Below are 18119 nucleotides of genomic sequence, written 5' to 3'. Positions count from 1 at the left end.
GGCTCTGAAATCAATTCCCGGCTAATAATTTTGACATGTATGGTTAATTCCTTTGGCTCGGGGACTGGGTGCTTATGTTAGTCTCAATACACTTGTCTTAATCTACGTAAAACACGCCACAATACCAAACGCCACAGAAACAGGCAGGAGTGAATGTATCCTTCAACACAGAGTTTGCTTCAGCAAGGGCATCTTGCAGTAAAACTGAACCGAATCCACATAAAATGCCTCTCTAATAAATTGGGAAGAAGACAACAGCAACAACTTGCTTTTACGTCGCACTGGCACAGATAGATTTTATGACGACGATGGGTTAGGAAAGGGCTAGGAGGGGGAAGGAAGTGGCCGTGGCGTTAATTAAAGTACAGCCCGAGCATTAGCCTGGTGTGGAATTGGGAAACCACGTAAAACCATCTTCAGGGCTGCCGATAGTGGAGTTCGAATCCACTATCTCCTGAATTCAAGCTCACAGCTGCGCGCCTCTAACCGCACGGCCAACTCACTCGGTGAGGAGGAGGAGGAGAAGAAGAAGAAGTTACGCGTACTCTTCATTTCTTTCGTTTTCTTTTACTCGCCAAATTTAACCGATACCCTTCAACTTATCGTAGCTTCTTGCTCCAATACTGCCGTTACGTACGGTAATGTCTCGGAGCTTGGCACACATTGAATTTGACTTCAACTGGGAGGGGATACTGGCCCTTCGTCCACGCGACCATATTTGTTACATCGAATAGTGAGGGATAGGGTTGGGATTGTGATAGAGGTGGTGGTGGTGGTGGTGGTGGTGGTGGTGGTGGTGGTGGTGGTACAACTAGCCAGCCACCCTTTCGTAACACTGATCAGAAGACGTTTGATTTTTTTGAATGAGGGTACTGGTGATATAAATGGAAGGGCCACAAAGGACGTGTAAATTAAAGACTCCCCAGGCCTCGCAAACGTTCGGAAGAAGACAATAATTCATCAAGAGTGGTCGGATAGCAAATATAAAATAGGAGTAGGCCGGCGCAAATAAGTGGAAGCAATGAGAAAACCAGCTAGGACCCCGCGGTCAACAACTCACATTCCGAAGCTAAGAGCCCCTAACTGGTCTTCTGAGTCCAAGTTGGCGGGTTCGATCCGGGCTTTGTCGGGTGTCTTTTTAGTGCTAAAATACGCTAGATTGTCACGTAAAGGAACTCCTATAGAACAAAATTCCGGAACCTCGGCGTGTCCGAAAGACGTAAAAGTAGGTGGTGGGGCATAAAACAAAAGAAAAAGTGCGTTATTATTGTTGTGACAGGCAGAGGATGTATTCTACCATTCCCACCCACAGGAGGATACGATTTGATTACAGGTGGCCATCTTAGGTAAGATACCATACCAGAATTTTTAAGTGGAGAACCACAGAGAAATACTTCGAAGATCGCCTCTACTCATATCCCATTACGTTGTTGAGGTGCCTCCCTTTCTAGTTCTCGCGCCAGACTTTTAAATACCTCTGGTCGATGTTAAAATCGAGTCCGCAAACTTCAAGACCAGAATCTCCACACATACTATTAAAACACGGATATGAAGCTAACATTTCAAAAATTATATGACGTTCGGTGGTTCCTTGTAGTTATGATGGTTTTCCGTGGTTTTCCATTTTCACACCAGGCAAATGCTGGGGCTGTACCTTAATTAAGGCCACGGCCGCTTCCTTCCAACTCCTAGGCCTTTCCTATCCCATCGTCGCCATAAGACCTATCTGTGTCGGTGCGACGTAAAGCAACTAGCAAAAAAAAAAAAAAAAAAAGTTATTATGGTACATAGAACATAATAGAGCAGGCGTGAATCACAATGAGATTTTGGCTCGCTATATATCCCTCCCCCGAACCCCTTCTCTGGCTGCCAGTTGTCCTCGTTTCAATTTGTGTTTGACGTGCTTATAGTGGTTAGACTGTTGCTTCACTTTCCCTTCGGGATTCCACCTCTCCCTAGACAGGCGTCATGTACGTTGTGTACTTAGGTGCACAGAGGCTCGGTGGGCGATTACATTTTCGCTAGGACTGCACTGTACTATAGCTGATTGATTTGCTTCTCACCATTTGATTTATTATTTTTTATCTTCCTCATGATACCCTCTCCTTCGTAAATTTTAATGTTAGCAGTACTAGAAAAAATTAGAATTACTACTTTACGAATGATATACAATTCTCCTCTACTTCCTAAATATGTTCAACCTACGTTTGTAGTAGTATTTTGTAGGTTTTTGGATGGTTTGTCTGCAATACTCTCTCAAACGGGTCTCATACATAACAACAAAACATAAGCAAATAAACCGTAATGGTTAACAGGAAGTGGAGGAGGCAGTGCAGTAAGTTGAAATAATGCAGATTACAAGAGCAGTCATCAGTTATTTCAGAGGACAGGGCTGATGTGCACGTCAACACCTCACGATGCGAACCAAACAACGTGATTTGTTTCGCCTTCTGTCCCCACTACACAGCCAGCTACACACAACAGACAGCTGTCAGCCTGGGCCGTCGCCATTAACAATTCAGCGATGCCAGAAATTATACGGCTTACGCTTTTCACAATCCTTTCACTACTCAAACTGACGAGTCGTCATTCTTGTGTGCGGAACAGAAATAAGGCTACTTTATGAATATGAAAAGAAGCTTTCTTCTCCCATCCACCGAAACAACTTAATAAACTTGTTATAGAACACAGTACGGTAATGAATGACGGAATTATATTGGATAGCGTTGCTGAAATATGTTAGGGAAAACCGAAGTACCTGGAGAAAAACCTGTCCCGCCTCCGCTTTGTCCAGCACAAATCTCACATCGGGTGACCGGGATTATTTGAACCGCGCAACCCAGCGGCGAGGGACCGACGCGCTGCCGCCTGAGCCACGGAGGCACTACTGACTTTACTTATTATCAAACAATTTTTCAGTCTTTACAACTATTAACGCTTCAATAATTAAACTAGGTTGAAAGTTATAATCTGTTTTAGGATTGATACTCATGCGAAGTATTTTATAATTTAAGGAAGATTTCTATGCGATAGCAATGGTTCCACTCATAGCTTATCTTAACAACAATATGGCGCATGAAACGGATAGTTGGCCTATAGAACCGAATTTTATGATATTAATATTATTGTTCCCACCACATGCGTTCTTCTTTTTATTTTAATGATCAAGTAAAAAGATATTAAACAACTACAGTAATGATATGAAAACCTATTTATATGAATACCTTACATTGAGCGGGTCAGGGATGGAAGGAATGAATGAAGCTCCAATCTAGCGGCGAGGATAGGAATTGTGCCAGCTGCCGAAGCCTGTCACACTCCTCTGGGGCAGTGATTAATGACTGACAGGTGAAATGAAATGATATTGGAGCGTGTCGTCTCAAAACTCACGAGTTTCAGAACTCACGAGTCTCAAAACTCACGAATTCCAGGAAGAGGATTAGTAAGAACAAGTTTCTCTACCTGGGCCAGTTTCAAAACATTCTGGGATACATCTACATTTCAAGCGCCTAAAACCAAACCAAACCCCATGGCACTACAGCCCTTGAAGGGCCATGGCCTACCAAGCGACCGCTGCTCAAGACGAAGGCCTGCAGATTACGAGGTGTCGTGTGGTCAGCACGACGAATCCTCTCGGCCATTATTCTTGGCTTCCTAGACCGGCGCCGCTATCTCACCGTCAGATAGCTCCTCAATTCTAATCACGTAGGCTGAGTGGACCTCGAACCAGCCCTCAGGTCCAGGTAAAAATACCTGACCTGGCCGGGAATCGAACCCAGGGCCGCCGGGTAAGAGGCAGGCCCTACACCACGGCGCCGGCATTTCAAGCGCCTACAGTCGGTTTATTGATGAAACCTTCAGTGTCCATCTTTTGACATCGTAAACACCGGTAAGTTACACATAACACTTTACTACACGCCAACGGATTTCGAATTGGAAGTCACGCTTGAATACAAGAGGTTTCAATTTCGCGAACACGCTTCTGTCAATGCACATTATTATTATTATTATTATTATTATTATTATTATTATTATTATTATTATTATTATTATTATTATTATTATTACAGCGCGCTATGTTGTAGGGGTAGTGTGTACGCCTCCGGGTTCATTCCGGCTGTTTCAAATATTTTGATTCTGGACTGAGGGTTCGAATGGGTTTCACTCAGTATCGTGACAAATTTCGTGGGAGAGCCGGAAATCGAACGCGGGTCTCCTGGGGTGGCAGCTTATTATTATTATTATTATTATTATTATTATTATTATTATTATTATTATTATTATTATTATTATTCATCTGTTTACCCTCCAGGTTCGGTTTTTCCCTCGGACTTAGCGAGGGATCCCACCTCTACCGCCTCAAGGGCAGTGTCCTGGAGTTTCAGACTCTTGGTCGGGGGATACAACTGGGGAGTATGACCAGTACCTCGCCCAGGCGGCCTCACCTGCTATGCTGAACAGGGGCCTTGTGGAGGGATGGGAAGATTGGAAGGGATAGACAAGGAAGAGGGAAGGAAGCGGCCGTGGCCTTAAGTTAGGTACCATCCCGGTATTTGCCTGGAGGAGAAGTGGGAAACCACGGAAAACCACTTCTAGGATGGCTGAGGTGGGAATCGAACCCACCTCTACTCAGTTGACCTCCCGAGGCTGAGTGGACCCCGTTCCAGCCCTCGTACCACTTTTCAAATTTCGTGGCAGAGCCGGGAATCGAACCCGGGCCTCCGGGGGTGGCAGCTAATCACGCTAACCACTACACAACAGAGGTGGACCATTATTATTATTATTATTATTATTATTATTATTATTATTATTATTATTATTATTATTATTATTATTATTATTATTATTATTATATGTTATTTTTCCTCATAGGAGGTTGGCAACTATGAGGCGCTGCGGAGCCGATCAACTAAACCGGGAAATATCGCTGAGGAAGTTGTTACGCTGAGCACGTGTGCTCGAAATATGTACGTCACCTGCGTGAGAATTACTTATCTTGTTAGCACAAGACCTAAGAGAAATTCTGTTTATATTATTATTATAACATTGAAGCCCACTATGTTCTTGGACTTGGAATTACTAGTACTTAAACGAGATGGAAAGTCAACAGAGTACAAAGTTTAAATTGCTGGTCCAGTCATACATCGGAGCGTTACTTACCGGTAGGCCTTTACTCTCTCAGCATTTTTGGCAAACATTCCGTGTTCGTGCAATGTGAAACACATAGCATAAAAGAACAATTTTCTCATATAGGGTTTTATAAGTTCGTTGAGTTTCTTCCGAGCTTCTGATAATCCTAATAATAACAATCACCACTATGTAGGAAAATGAAAATGAATCCCAAAAATAGGCAAACTCGTATCCTCATCCCGAGGTGGTGCAGCTCTTTTAAGGCACACCCCCAGTGGAGATGAGTTACATGTACCATTTCAACCACATACCAGCCCTCCTGCCATTCTTAAATTTCAGGCAGTACCGGAATTGAACCCTGACCGCCGAGGACGGCAGCTAATAGTGCTAACCGTTACGCTATGGAGGCGGACAAAATGAATCCTAATAAATCAGAATTCAATTACCTAGTCATCTTCGCTTTTCCTTTCAAGGATATTTCCTGTTGGGTGGTATGATGCAGATGCAAGTTTAGCTATATAATTTTACATTTGGAAGCTTTAATTTTCTAGTGGCATTTTGGCTACATTCTTTAATTACTTCTTCTTCTCCTTCTTCTTCTGCTTCTGCTTAATATGTTTACTTCCAGGGTCGGTTTTTCCCTCGGACTCAGCGAGGGATCCCACCTCTACCGCCTCAAGGGCACTGTCCTGGACCTTCAGACTCTGGGTCGGGGGATACAACTAGGGAGAATGACCAGTACCTCGCCCAGGAGGCCTCACCTGCTATGCGGAACAGGGTCCTTGTGGAGGGATGGGCAGATTGGAAGGGACAGGCAAGGAAGAGGGAAGGAAACGGCCGTGGCCTTAACATTCTTTAATTACAATACCGTAAAATATAACGTCTTCATAGAATCGGTTTATCTTTTTGGCGTGGTGTAATGCAGGTATAATCAGGTACCAACACAAAACTTCGCGGGGTTCCAATCTAGGGCCTGGAACTTCTCCTTCAAAGAGTTTTTAATAGTGCTCATATGTGAGCACCAGATGGTGAAGTAGTAATTTTAATTTACTTTTCCCAGTCTGAAGTGGCAGGTAGTTTATTCGTCACTACTATTAAACTTATCCAGCTGCTTTCAGATTGCTACTAATTCAGTAATATTCCAGCTCGACAAAATAGAACACAAATTTACAGGATGTCCGAGAAGTCCTCGTACCCTTAGTTTCATACGTTTCATATTATTATTTTGTTATATTATGGCATGGGCAATTGAGTTTGTATAATTGGGGAATTCAATAGTTGTTTTATTGGTATTGGTATCTCTTCTGCTAGCGTTGTTGTCAGTCTCATTTCAGTTGTTAAGTCATGGCGGACGTGAGCGGACACAGCTACACTGTTGAGGAGCGATTATTGGCGTGTATGTGGGTGCACGAACGAGCACATACGGAGCAAACAATGACAGTGATAATGAGTGCATTTAGAGATCGCTTTGGCAAACCCACACTTCGTAAAGCTACTTTGCTTGATTGGGAGAAACGTGCGTTTGCTTCAGGCAGTGTCAAAGACAGGCCGCGTAGTGGATGTAAGAAGACGCGGGAAGAAACGTGTGGCGCCGTCGCTCAATCAGTTGAGCAGTCTCGATCGAAATCCATTCGCAAAAGAGCACCTGAACTTAAAACGCCGCGGTCAACAATGCATGACGACATTAAAAGAGATGTGAAAATGAAAGGATTTAGGCCGATGCATGCGAAGGAATTATCTAACAATGACATGGAGCAGCGAGTTGCAGCCTGCCTTGCTTTGTTGGCACTATTCCCAACTGCCGTGTCTCGCTCAAGAGTGTTATTTTCTGATGAATGTGCGATATATCGCAGTTCACATAGGAGGAATGTGGTTTTCTGGTCCAAGGAAAAATCCTCATTATGTGCAAGAGTTGAAAAGGAACCCCCGTCATGTTATGATATGGGCCGAGATATCATCATGTTACTTGTGCGGACCGTATTTTTATTATGGGTATGCGAATGGAAAATCCACTCCACTATAATATGAAACGTATGACACTAGGTGTACGGGGACTTCTCGGACACTCTGTATAACTGACTAGCCACTGGTCGGCGAAGTAGATGTTTCAGGTAAATTGAGAAAATAATATTACGAACGGTAGGATACAGCAAACAAAGAGTCGTGAATATTTCCCTCATTATATTCGTTAAGAGATCAATTTACACTGCGAATAAGATCGGAAATGTTATTTTGTATGTGAATAAAGTTACTTAGGCCCTATAGCATAGATATACAGTGCCTTTTCTTTCTTTCTTTCTTTCTTTCTTTCTTTCTTAATCTGTTTACCCTCCGGGGTTAGTTTTCCCCTCGGACTCAGCGAGCGATCCTACCTTTACCGCCTCAAGGGCAGTGCCCTGGAGCTTCAGACTCTGGGCCGATGGATACAACTGGGGAGGAGGACCAGTACCTCGCCCAGGCTGCCTCACCTGCTATGCTGAACAGGGGCCTTACGGAGGGATGGGAAGATTCGAAGGGATAGACAAGGAAGAGGGAAGGAAGCGGCCGTGGCCTTAAGTTAGGTACCATCCCGGCATTTGCCTGGAGAAGAAGTGGGAAACCACTGAAAACCACTTCCAGGATGGCTGAGGTGGAAATCGAACCCACCTCTACCCAGTTGACCTCCCGAGGCTGAGTGGACCCCGTTCCAGCCCTCGTACCACTTTTCAAATTTTCGTGGCAGAGCCGGGAATCGAACCCGGGCCTCCGAGAGTTGCAGCTAATCATACTAACCACTACACCACAGAGGCGGACCAGTGCCTTTTCCATTTACCTTAAATATCGAGTTTTGTTACATTCTACTCAGCCGTTTTCTCGTGATATGCGGAAACACAGTATGTAGAGAAATGTAAACATTACATTTCTTATCCTCGGCATGACCGACACACAAATGGCAATTTTTAAAATTCTTATTTTATTTATATGTAAAATACGTACTGCAGTGGGGCTCCAAAACTGACGTCATTCACAGCTGTCTCATCTCATTTCAAGATCTTTTGTATACAGAGAAGGCTCAGTTCTGCTATCAATATACTTCATTAGACATTTACGTCACATACAATGGTACATTTCCATTTTGTTTTCTTGGTTTCTTTCGCATCTTACGTGATCTTCATTCAGCTGATAATTACTATCTCATACTAATATTTTGCCTGCTTTTCTCTCTCTCTCTCTCTCTCTCTCTCTCTCTCTCTCTCTCTCTTTCGCTCTTTCCCTATTTCTCTCTGGATTCGAAGGCAGTACCACCTCACATATATAGCCCCCTTCTTTTACCCCTTACAGCTTCACCCATACCGTTCTCAATGATTATGAAACATGTTTCGGGAGGTTCACAAAACGAATTTAATTAGCATGTTCAAGATAACCTGATCATAGTACGCCCCTAAATCGAGTAACACTAACAGAATAACCCAGAAAGTGAACCTAGATATATATATATTATTTTTTTTTGTAACTCTTGAAAAGTTGTCCAATACATGGAAGCATTACAGACAAACCTATTGGTAGTTTATAATCCATTTCTTAATTTTATTTACAAAAGTTCCCTTAGCTGAAGGTTGCTACAATGGACAAAGCATAACGAAACAAGTTAAATTATAACTTTGATTTAAAATAATTTTGCTGATTACATTATTTTCATAATGTTTTTAAACTATAATAGTTATACCACGTAGCAATGATTTCTCAGTAATGAAATTGAGCCTCGCACAGCTAACAAAGACGTAGTTTGTAGTTCCGGAACCTCCAAATTAAACTGATTCCAAAAATCCACAATGAATCGAGGAATAGTCCCCTCGAACTCCAATCTTTAATCCTATCACTTTAATGTACTTCAGTCCAAATGTATCTTTATAATAAATTATAGTCGGTTCATAAATAAGTTTCTTTACCCTAGCAACGTCTTCTAGGTGGTCTGTGGAGATTTCAAAACGAACTGTGGGGATTATTATATATCCAACACCCTCTGATTCCTTGTAGGCTATGTTGTCAATTCTCCTACTTACGGCAAGTCCGGATACCTTTTCGGCGACCACCTAATTGTTCTTTCTGAAGGAATTTGCTATAAAGGACCGAATCTTTTCATGCCTGGCGTTTCGCAGCATCTCACCATAAGGAAAAGATCCCAAAACATCAGGAAAATCTATTCGTACATGTATGCTGTTAAAAATTTAAGTGTTGTATATAGTGCAGGTATAAGTGATCGATATGACCCTCGAGCGTTCGAATGGTTTATATATTTCCCGCCAGGGCTCGTAACCTGTCGGGACTGCTCCCCTGGCGTTTGAAATACTCGCAAAGAAAGCCGAATTCTCCGCAACATTCAACAAGAGTGGAGAAGTGTGCAGCGAACCTAAAAATAAATCTCCTTATTGAGAAGTTATCACAGTTCATCCCATAAATTATGAATAACCTCTACATCAAGCGAATGTAAATATGTTAAGGAAGGGGGGTCGATGATCTAGATGTTTAGGCCGCTTTAAACAACAAGCAACATTATCGATGTTAAGGAATGACTAAGGAAGTCATGTTATATTTTAAGAATATTGATACTCACCCTTAAAAAAACGTTCTCATTTAACTACGTATCCCAACGTGCTCTGGTGTTCTGTAACCCGACGATAAATGCACTGATGTTCAATGTTAACATCCCTTCAGTGTTTACTGAGTATCGGCGGATACTTTCGGAGTATGCAACTCAAATCTGCGTCGCAAATATAGTATTGAGATGGGAACTGCCTTCTAAGAGTAAATAAAACGCGGTGAGCTGTCGTAGCTCTTTCAGTAGTATATGGTCATGGAAACGTTCAGAAAGAGAGAAGCTATAATTTCTCCTTGCCTTCCTTCTTTTATATTTTATCATGAAACTGTGGTTGACTTCTGTTTTTGCTCTTTATTTGCTGATGTTAACTAAAGTGACAGGCAAAACGAACAAGCTGCGCCTCACAAAAGAACTCACAAAGAATAAGAAATCTGACGACACAAAGAAAACTCTGGAGCTATAAGAAATGTATAATAAGATATGCACACTGAAACATTAATGCAATTCAGTCTAGGAGTCAACACTACCCTTCCTCCCAGTCTCTTCCTGTCTGCCCCACTTCTTTATGGAAATTTTATGAAATGGCTGACAAAAGCCTATCAGATTTCTTGAGATACTTTCTTAAGGTCTTCGAGAATGCTTTGGTTCTAACATCACAGGAAGTACAGGAAAGAAAATTCCTCTTATGAATACAATAATGTTAGATAAGTTACTCCGTAACTGGAAGCCGGACAGTAATTCTGAGCTCATCTCGAGGATGAAACTTATCCTGCCAGCCTTCCACAATTTGTCCGATATGTGGGCCACTAGGAACCATACACCAAGTAGGCTGGAGTTTTACAGATACCGACAGCTAGCTGGGAACATATCCATTCCACACCTTGTGCATACTACATGAACGTATAAGATTTGAAAATATATTATATTATGAGGCACTGATCAAGATAGAAGTCCGAGCGCGAGGAAGAGCTCCTCACCGCTGGATTCCGTGGTTCAAATCCCGCTCACTCGATGTGAGATTTGTGCTGGACAAAGCGGAGGCGGGGCAGATTTTTTTCTCCGGTTATTCCGGTTTCTCCCTGTCATCTTTCATTGCAGCAACACTCCCCAGTATCATTTAATTTCATGTGTCAGTCATTAATCACTGCCCCAGAGGAGTGCGACAGGCTTCGGCAGCCGGCAACACTTTCTGGATGGAGGCTTCATTCATTCCATTCATGACCCGGTCGAATGACTAGGAACAGGCTGTGGATTTTCATTTTCAGTCGGAATATTGTGTTTTCTCTCAAACTCCTTGTGTTATCTCTAAACTTACCGTGAAAAAAGTTTACTGCTTCGGGAAAGATTAACAGTTTCAATGATAATAATTAGTTCTTTACAGACGAATTTAAAATGTTTTAATATAAGAGCAAAAGTAAGTAAATCGAAATCACAAAATCGTGTACTGAAATTTTTACTAAGTGAAAAATATTTTTCCTTTTCAAATCGGAAAAAAAATGTCTTTGAAAATGTATGAAATTTTCTAAATTAAATATTCTATTTGATTCATTATTTCATGAGTCCTTTAATTTGCTCGGAAAATGGACCATTTAAATTTTACTGGCTGGGAACATTTACGCTCTCCAGATCAGAACACGGTACTTTCGGTTTAAACCACTACTCTGTGCTCGTTTTGATAAATTATTATTATTATTATTATTATTATTATTATTATTATTATTATTATTATTATTATTATTATCGAAATGGGATAAACAACGAGATCATTGGTTGATACTAAAATATGTTCACTTAGGAGTCCCACTTGTGGACTAAAGTGAGATTGTTTTTAGAATTGGCAATGGACACTACGAGTCTAATATTCCTGTACTAACTAGAAAAATAAGTTTGAAAAATGTAATAACATTAAGTGAGGAACCGCTCTCTAGCGGTTACAGAGCAAGCCTTTGTCCGAGAACTATGGAGTAGTGTGCACAAATATTTTTAGACAGACACGTATTTAGCATGATCCTTGCACCACTCATCACTACTCTCCTACTACAGCGTTGTCACAACCCGACTCGCCCGTGTGTAGCGGACAAAACTAGAAAATATTTCCCAGCTTTGTACCTGCAATGATTATTGAGACATCCGAGATGCGTCCCACCCTTTTAAATTATACATTTCCCTCCCTACTTAATCAGACTAGGAGTGTCCACCAAGAATAGATGGTCTACAACTTACAGTTATTAGGTGTGTCAAGGGGTGTGGGGTAAGTAACCGATTATGTGCCAAAAATTCGAAATATTGAAAAGCAGAGGTTTGACCGCCCAAGCCTCAGTCAAAAACTTGCTAGGTAAATTTCCAGGTATCAGTTATAAAACCTTGAGGTTAGTTGGCCGTGCGGTTAGGAGCGCGCAGCTGTGAGTTCGCATCCGTTAGATAGTGGGTTCGAACCCCACTATCGGCAGCCCTGAAGGTGGTTTTCCGTGGTTTCTCGTTTTCACACCACGGCCGCTTCCTTCCCAATCCTAGGCCTTTCCTGTCACATCGCCGCCATGAAACCTATCTGTGTCGGTGGGACGTAAAGCAAAATAGCTTAGCTTTGTGTAACCGTGTCCACGAGGCGCTCCAGAATCTGCAGGCCATCTGTCTGGGCAGCAGTCGTCCTGGCAGAAACTTCCGACACTTCAGCACGTGGCAGTGTGATCACCGGATGCTTGTTCAACCGAGGCACTCGCGAAAGATGAAAAATACCTAAATACCACGGACATACTTATGTTGCAGTGACACTGAGTCTCACACGGCTGGATCACGTTCGAAACGTCGATATTCAAGAAGTCATGGGAGTGGTGCACGTATAGAAAGATATACAAGAAGTCTGTCGGTGTTGGTATGGTCACGTCATGCGCAGTGATAAGCAGTCTGTGGTCAAATCAACCTTGAAACTTCGCCTGAAAGGAATATGGGCGTGACCATAATTTCAGAAATCTGACATGCATTGATAGGGAACTTGCAAAACCACAGTAGTGAAGGTCTGTAGATTAAAGTTTAATATCTTCAAAAGTCTCATCCAACTGATTCCATGAATAAATTATTTAACATTCAAACAAATAATCAAATAGTCAAATAGAATATAATCTTGCTATATATAAAAATGGATGTGTGTGTGTGTGTGTGTGTGTGTGTGTGTGTGTGTGTGTGTGTGTAAATGGCACATCTCCTCCTAAACCACTGGAGCAATTTCAGCCAAACTTGGTACACTTATAACTTGCTATCCGGAGATGAGTTCTGTGGAGGTAAGCCACCCACAGCACCCTTAGAGGTGGGGGTCAGGGGAGTTAGGTTTAAAATTATCTAAAATAGTGTCGAATCCATAGTTTTCGGGGTCGCTGAGATGAATAGTAACACTCCGGAATTTTTAAAGTCCAAGTTCAGCCCCCTTTAGAGTGGGGGCCAAGGGAGAGTGTGATATAAAAATAAACGAAAATAGTGTCGAATGTATAGTTTCCGGAGTCGCTGAGATGAATAGTAACATCCCTGGATATTTTCAAAATCCATATTAAGTCCCCTTTTGGGTGGGGGGAGGGGGATTGAGATATAAAAATAATCGCAAATAGTATCGAATCCGTAGTTTTCGGAGACGCTGAGATGAACAGTAACACTGGAGATGTTTTTAAAATCCATATTCTGCCTTCTTTTGGGTTGGAGCGAATGGGGAGTGATAAATAAAAATACTCGAATACAGTGTCTAATCCATACTTTTCGGGGTGGCTGAGACGAATAGTAATACTCCAGATATTTTTAAATTCCAAGTTGAGCCCCTTTTCTGCTGGGGGGCGAGGGTGGCTATAAGAGATAAAAAATAACCGAAAAAAGAGTCGAATCTATAGTTTTCGGGGTCGCTGAGATGAATAGTAACGCTCCAGATATTTTTAAGTCCAAGTTCATCCCCCTTTGGCGTATGGCGTGAGGAAGGGTGAAAATATAAAATAACCGAAATGATAGAGAATATTGATGTATGTGTGTATTTTTCAGCATAGCTGTCAACTAAATTTGATACAAATAGTACTTACTATCTATGAAAAATTCTGTGAGGGCAAGATACCCCTAAAAAACCCAAGAAGGTATTGAAATACAACTAAAAACGACCGATAATAGTTTCAAATACATTTTCTTTTTCAGGACTACTGGAGCGATTTGAATCAAACTTTGTACACCTGTTCTGGGTGATTTCCGACAAAATAGTAGCATAAATTTTTTTTTGCAAAGTTTGGGCTGGGAAGACTTGGGAGAAAGAGGACGAGCTGCCCGACTAAATGGTATGTTCCGAGCTGTCAGTGGAGAGATGACGTGGAATGACATTAGTAGACAATAAGTTCGAGTGGTGTCTTTAAAAGTAGGAAATATCACAATATGAAGATAAAGTTGTAATTCAAGAGGACAAATTGTGGCAAATATTCGTTTATAGGAAGGGGAGTAAGGGATTGGAATAACTTACCACGGGAAATATTCAATAAATTTTCAATTTCTTTGCAATAATTTCAGAAAACCTTAGGAAAACAACAGATAGGGAATCTTCCACCTGGGCGACTACTCTAAATGCAGATCAGTAGTGATTGATTTATTGATTATGAGTGGGGCTGAGGGGTTGATACATAAAAATAATCGAAAATAATGTCGGATCCATAATTTTCGGGGTCGTTGAGATGAATAGTAAGTGTCCGGATTTTTTAAAGTAAATTTTCAGCCTCCTTTGGCATATGGGTTGAGAAACGGTAAAAAAGAATTTGTCCAATATGACCGATTAGTCGACGTGTGTATGTCCCAGCGTAGCCATCAACCAAAACTGATACAAGTATGACTTACTATCTATAAAAATACTGTGGAGGTAAAACGCCCCTAGACCCACAAGGGGAGGGGGTGAAATATAAATATAAGTAAAAACGACCAATAACAGTGTCGAATCCTTAGTTTTCGGAATCACTGGAGCGATTTCAACCAAACTTGGTACATTTATGACTTACTATCAGAAGATAAACCGCGCGGGGATATGGCAAGCGTAGCACCCCTAGGGGTAGGGGTTGGAGGAGGGTGAGAAATAAAAGTAATCGAAAATAGAAACGAATCCATTCTTTTAGGATCGCTGAGATAAATAGTGACACTCCAGATTTTCTTAAGTCCAAGTTCATATTCCTTTCGCGTAGAGGATCAGGAAAGGTGAAAAACAAAGTTTCCAAAATGACCTATATAATGGACATATGTGTGTATGTTCTAGCATATCTTTCAACATATATGACGAATTATCTGGAAGAAATTACTATCGGGGTAAGATACGGCTGGGAGCAGTAGGGGCGGGGATGAATTATAAAAAATACGGAAAGACGGGTGAAATATAAAAATAATAGACAATAATGGCGCTCCGGACGTCGGTGTTCTTATTCAGCCCCCATCAGCAAGAGGATGAGAAGGAGCGAAAAGGAAAATGTCCAAAATGACCGACATTACGCATGTATTTGTGTTTCTTCCAGCAAAGTCATACGTGTACCAATAGACTACATCTGTAAAAAAAAATACTGTTAGAGGAAAACACCCCTGGAACTCCTAAGGGAGCGGGCGAAATATAAAAATAAACGAAAACGACTGACATTAATGTCAAATCCAAATGTACGAGGTCGTTGAGTTGAACTATGCCACTCAGAGTATTGGTTCAGTCATACTTCAGTCGCAATAAGAATGGAGGTTGAGAAGAGGTGAAAATAAATGCAAAAATAACCGACATTATGGTTGTACGCGGGTATGTTCCAGAATAGCTCTCTACGAATTTGGTACACATATGACTTACCATCTAGTAAAAGAATACTATGGAGATGAAACATCCCACCCCCCACTAGGGAGTGGAGAATAGGAAGGGTTGACATGTAAAAATAATGGAAAATATCCCATATGAATATCGAATCCATTATTTATGTGTCGCTGAGATGAACTGTGACTCTGTGGATACCGTTTAAGTCCACGTTCGTCCTCCATTGAGACGGGGTGCTAAGATGGGCTTAAAGTAAATAGTCTAAAATAACCGAGATTATTGTTAAATCCGCTGTTTTGGAGAAGGAAGGTTGGATTGGTGAGATTTCAATGACATTTGAAATAGTGTACATCGTATCTATAGTCCGACGGTTAACTACGTACAGTTATCACTTTTTTCGACGGGATCAAATACTTCCCAGTCAATTCGAGCTTCAATAAGGACAAAGTTTTACTCGAAAAATAAAATATCTAGAAATTGAATTCAAACACATATACAGTAAACAACTCTAAAAATGCATAATGGATCGTAAAATAACATTCACCATGTCAAAAAGGAATCCACTAAAAATTCATTTCACACATAAGTAACTTGTAATATCTTAAAGTTAAACATTCAAAAACGATCCGGGAAACGCCGGGTACTACAGCTAGTTACAAATAAAATAAAGACATTACACAAAGGAAATTAGAACAAACACACAATTCAATCAATAAACAAATAAATACACTTACAAATAAACGGGCAATCAAATATACAAATATACTACAGAAAATGGAAGTTGTATCACCACGAAGGAACAGGTCATTCGTGCTGATATTGGAATGTTGCCAAAATGATACGTAAACGACACCAGTTTCAGGCCATTTGTAATATTCATACGGCCTTCCTTATCTGACTGGATGCGGACCAGCCCAGTAGAGCTTAGTTCAAGTGAAGTCTGTGAGATGGAGTGACGTAAAATGTTCACTTGAGGAAAAAGCTTCGCCGACGGATACGAGCAGAATATCAAAACGTTCCACTGATAATGGATAATTGGCATGGATAATTGATCCTCATGAGAGTGAGTTACCCGTGCAGGTTTTACTAGTTGCTCGTTTTGGTCCAAATGTACAGTATCTAAGGTAAAATGTGCAGACTATGGCAACAATGTTCAAATGAAGGGACACATGCTCGGAGGCCTGTGATAGTATCAACCCGACGAACAACTACGCAGGAGGATCGCCCAGACAGACCCCCGAGCAACGTCAACTACACTTGAAATACTATGGCACCAATTCCGCGACAAACAATCTTGAGTGCAGCTGGCTTACGATCCCGTGTTGAGAAAATATTCCACTGATCCCACAATATAGACATCTGAGGCTATCCTAGTGTCGGAAGCGGTCACTTTGGGTCGATGAATGTCACAGTGTAATCTTCAGCGATGAATATTGCTATTGACTTGGCTTGCAATTGCTTCAGACGGCGTACCGCGAAGAAGGGCCACGGTGACCTCATCGCCAGTCTCAGGCATTAGAGTATTGGGAGCTATTGGCTTTCGTGTGAAATCGCAATTAGTCATTGTTGAGGGCAAAGTGATTGCTCGACAGTATGTGAACTTGTTTGCCATTCTACTGGTTGTCCCTCTGATAGCATTTGTTGTAAAGGGGATGTTTCGGCAGGACATTGTCGACTCTCGCAGTTCAGACATCTCCAGGAAAGCTCCCCTATTTACATGATGGATAGACTCCTGCAGAACTCCCATCAGCCACCCCGAACTTATCCTCTTGATGCAACAACCATGAGACAGAAGTCTACAGGAAGTGATCCAAGGCCTAGTTAACTCCATACTGTGGATAATTCAGCAACGTACTGCAGCTAGATGTGGGCATAGCCTGTACTGAACTGTGTCCTCGTGTGCGGTACCTGGACGTATTATTAGCACATGTATGCATCACCTGTCCACCATGTACACTTCGGGCGTTGTAGGCACATTCCTACATGGTATTGTAATGTCCATTTTCCTTATGTAAATAAACAAATAATTAAACGAGCAAATAAATAATCAAAACTCGAAAGAAACAAACAATAATCAAACAAGCAAGGATGTAAACAAACAAATAAATAAATGAATGAATAAATAAATGAACAAATATTTGTTAATTAAACAGACAAATAAATATATAGTGTCGTTTATTCAAACCTGTACCTACCTTAAGAAAGAGAAAATGCGGATGTCCTACGGGGGGAGAAGCCTCGTTCTATAGCGCTCAGTTAGAGCAGTCATTGGCGACTGAGGAGAGGGATTGGTCAGAAGCGCATAGTTGCTTCATCAGATGCGAGTCCAGCATTCTCCTGGAACAAGAAAGAAATCCTGCATCAGTAACGATATTTTCTGAAGAGCGTTGAATAATCCCCATTGATACGAAAAACAAGACAAACCAGCAACAGTAACTACATATTCCATCCGCTGTGAAATGAAATATTCATAAAAATTGGATTAAAATGCATGAACAGCAGAATAAAGTCACATTTTCCGTTAATTAATATAATATAAATGTCATTTGTTTATGGCCATTTCATATGCTATGGATTTTTAAGAGACACTGGAATGTCGAAACATCTCCCTGTGTGTATTATATG

General features: G+C 41.3%; 1 protein-coding gene across 1 annotated transcript in view; it reads right to left on the bottom strand.

Moving 5' to 3' along the window:
* Positions 1–17816, bottom strand: part of LOC136867199 (leucine-rich repeat-containing protein 24) — a 184102-nt gene extending 166286 nt beyond the window's left edge. The window contains exon 1 of the mRNA XM_067144324.2: positions 17690–17816. The gene's annotated coding sequence lies outside the window, so the exon portion shown is untranslated. The remainder of the gene's footprint in view (positions 1–17689) is intronic.
* Positions 17817–18119: the final 303 nt, after the last annotated feature.

This window comes from Anabrus simplex, chromosome 3, assembly GCF_040414725.1.
Source record: "Anabrus simplex isolate iqAnaSimp1 chromosome 3, ASM4041472v1, whole genome shotgun sequence".
In the NCBI taxonomy this organism is placed as follows: domain Eukaryota; kingdom Metazoa; phylum Arthropoda; class Insecta; order Orthoptera; family Tettigoniidae; genus Anabrus; species Anabrus simplex.
The sequence above is the reverse complement of the archived record's forward strand: the minus strand, read 5'-3'. Positions and strand labels throughout refer to the sequence as shown.